The sequence below is a fragment of the Castanea sativa genome, chromosome 11, assembly GCF_040712315.1.
Source record: "Castanea sativa cultivar Marrone di Chiusa Pesio chromosome 11, ASM4071231v1".
Taxonomy (NCBI): domain Eukaryota; kingdom Viridiplantae; phylum Streptophyta; class Magnoliopsida; order Fagales; family Fagaceae; genus Castanea; species Castanea sativa.
This window is the reverse complement of record NC_134023.1, coordinates 3,055,032-3,058,707: the sequence shown is the minus strand read 5'-3', so window position 1 is coordinate 3,058,707 and position 3,676 is coordinate 3,055,032. Positions and strand designations below refer to the sequence as shown.

General features: G+C 41.0%; 1 pseudogene; it reads right to left on the bottom strand.

Annotated features, from left to right (window-relative positions):
- Positions 1-2,772, bottom strand: LOC142615904 (putative cyclin-B3-1; annotated as a pseudogene).
- Between the last annotated feature and the right edge of the window lie 904 nt (positions 2,773-3,676).

The following is a 3,676-nucleotide window of genomic DNA, read 5'->3' as shown; positions in this document are numbered from 1 at the left end:
TCATTGATGAAGGCTATCTAAAGGCTTTATTGCAGCAGCACCACTGAGATCAGGCCTCATGTACTTCTCATATGAGACTCTCAACTGTCCTTTTCCAGCAGCTTTATGGAATCCTAAGATCATCTTTGCGCAATCTCTGAAGCAATCAAATAAACATATTTGAGATTTTAAGGAAAGTGAAAACTAAAAAAGGTACTGAATCTTGAAAATTACCTGGGTTGGGACTCTTCATAGCATGCTTGTTTGCAAAGCAGAGGGGTTCAAGCTAGAGACATGTGCAGGGTGCATTTTGCAACATAGAGAGATGATGCACATAGCAATGAGGGCTTAAACATTAGAGCTTCATATTCAACTAAGCAGAGTTTAATGAGGTAGAATGTTAGGTTTTCAAGCTGGGAGCAATTTCCACAAAGAGATACAATTGGCAATTTAGAATTGCAAGCATATCTAGTCCAGACACCAGACTAAACACACAATTCTTTATTTTCTAACTAACAACGAGTAGATCACACTTTTGAAAGCTACTAAATACCTTTGAGTCTGACTGAGCAGCCTTAAGAAATTAATCTTAACATAAAAACACAAGGAGTAACCATATTAAGACAAAACTTCAATTGCTTAAGAATAAGCCTTTCCTGTAGAGCAAAGCCAATTAGTATTTGTTAGAATCAAGCATTATTTGTTAGAGTAGCCACAACCTGTATCTATTTCTTATTCTTTCAAGTAATACCATTAGTTTTTAATCAAATCTCCCATGTTTAGTTATTTCTTTAAGTACTATTGTTAGAAATACTAAATAATTGTATTATATTTCTCAACTAAAGAAAATACATGTGTGTCTTTATATAGGAGGCATAGGAATGCAGTACAAGTAAATGTGTAGTACAAGAATGTATGCTATACAAGTAATCTAGTTGGGCCTAAAACCCATAACACTATACACGTTAACAGCCCCCCTCAAACTCAAGGTGGATGTGAGACCAACTTGAGGTTGTCAACCAAAGTACGAAGGTGTCTCTTAGGATGTGACTTGGTGAAGATATCTGCAAGTTGATCTGTAAAGGAGACTGAGATTAGTTTGAGAGCACCATTGACAAGATGATAACGGATAAAATGACAATCGATCTCGATGTGTTTAGTCCGTTCATGGAAGACATCATTGTGAGCAATATGAATGGCATTCTTGTTGTCACAATAAAGAGGAGTAGCAGAGGATGTAGACACACCTAAGTCTTTGAGAAGCCATCGTAGCCAAAGAAGCTCAGATGTGGTATCAGCAAGGGCACGATATTCTGCTTCAGTACTGAAGCGGGCCACATAAGTTTGTTTCTTTTTTCGCCAAGAAATTAGAGAAGAACCAAGAAGAAAGTAATAACCAGTGGTGGACCTACGATCAGTGAGATCTCCTGCCCAATCAGCATCAGAAAATGCAAGGAGAACAAGAGGAGACTGAGCAGAGTAGAAAAGACCATGGAAGAGAGTGCCCTTTAGGTACTAAAGAATGCGCAGAATAGCAGCATAGTGAGTCGATCGTGGAGCAGACAGATACTGGCTCACCTAGTGAACAGCATAAGAAATGTCTAGACGAGTAACAGTGAGATAAACTAGGCTGCCAACTAAGCGTCTGTAAAGAGAGGGATTAGACAATGGTTTCCCTCCTGAGGAAGTCAAATGCGCATTAAGCTCAATTGGAGTGTCAACAATCTTGCTATCAGTAAGTCCAGCTCGAGACAAGAGTTCAAAGGCATACTTGGCTTGAATAATGTAAAGTCCATCTGTAGAATGAGTGATTTCAAGACCCAAGAAGTAGCTGAGATGTCCAAGATCTTTCATCTCAAACTGCTGACTGAGAAAATCCTTGAGTTCTTGAATGCCACTGAGATCATCACCAGTTATGATCATATCATCCACATACAGGAGAAGTAAAATAGTGTCTTTGTCAGTGCGACGAAGAAATAAGACAGAATCATAATGACTGGCCATGTAACCCAAGCGTAGATGGCACGTGACACGGGGCAGGGTATACTAGCGGCGCGTGGGAGTGCGTGATCAATCCGATGAAGCCGATGCTTTTCCGAAGTTGTAGATTGGAGAAAGAAGATTCCAAAGGTGGTGGCGGCTACAAGATCGAAGCAACCCTGGTGGCGCGTGTATGATTTTGCCAATACTTTGACCGGCGCGTGGAGCCTCCGATGACGGCCAGGATTCCACCAAGGAGTAGATCGGCGAAGGAAAATCTCAGTGGTACCTGCAAAAAGTTGATTGGGGCAGGATTCGCGATGGTGTGAAAAAGGCAGTAGTCTGTGTGAAACTCCTCAACGGCGGCCGCGACAGGTTCGGAACCTAAGGACAATGTTTGGAAGAGGTCGGAGGTTTAACGGCGAAAGGCTGTGGCAACTGCTGTGACGGCAGAAGCGAGAATGGAGTAACACTAATAAAGACAAGACTGCTAAAGAAAAGGTCAGAGCAGTGGCTCTGATATCATGTTAGAAATACTGAATAATTGTATTGTATTTCTCAACTAAAGAATATACATGTGTGCTTTTATATAGGAGGCATAGAAGTGCAGTACAAGTAAAGGTGTAGTACAAGAATGTGTGCCATACAAGTAATTTAGTTGGGCCTAAAACTTATAACACTATACATGTTAACAACTATAATGAATATTATATTTTAAATCTCAATTAACTATATATATTGAAAAACAACTTAAAACTTAACAACAAAGAAAACCTAGTTCCGAATCTTTTTTTACTTATATATATTACCCATCTACGAATGGTTGGAAATTTTAGAGGGATGTGGTGAAGGAGAGAGAGAAGACTATACTTGTTCTATCGAAATCTTCTCATAAATATGTTGTTTTATAAGAAGGAACTGGTTTTGAGCAAGATAGCATAAATGAAACTAGTCAAAGGTAGGTAAATATTTATTTATGTATTTTCTTAGTCATGGCTTTATAGAGGTTCAAAGGAACATCTAAAGTTTGTCTTTAGCTAGGTACATAATAGAGATGGCTTTTGGTTGCTACATCGATCTTTGAGGGGATGGCAATCTTGAGCTGTGGATTTAATGTGACATTGCAACAATTTGGCTAGGAAGCACGGGTGCGGTGTTCGAGTCGCTACACCCTCGTCCGACGCAGCGCGACGCGGGGACGCGCAGGCGACGCCATTGCCTGTGCATCCGTGCCACGTTCGCCTTTAAAAAATATTTTTTTCGGTGCAATACTCGCTGATTCGCGCCAACACAACACCGATTCAGCCCGAATCGGTCTGTATTGGACGCAACCACTGATACCGGCGCGAATCAGCCGATACGACCGAAATTCCAAAAAAAAAAACAAAACAAAACAAAAGGTGTGAAACACACCATTTGGAAAAAAATCAAAACCCTATACACTCATTTCTCTTCACTCAGTCAAAGCCTTCAGCCCTTCACTCAGCCCTCTCCCTCTTCATATTTCTTGCGCCTCTCCCCCACTCTCTGCCGTCACTCTTCAGCTCGTGCTATGCTAGGCTTTCTCCCACTCTCTACCTTCAACGCTCCACTCCGTCTCCCCTACTCTTCATCTCAACTCGTTCTCACTCTCCGTCTCCCCTGCTCTTCGTTTCCCCTCAGGTATCATAGCTCCCACACTCACACTCTTAGTTAATAGTTAATAGTTGATTTTTTA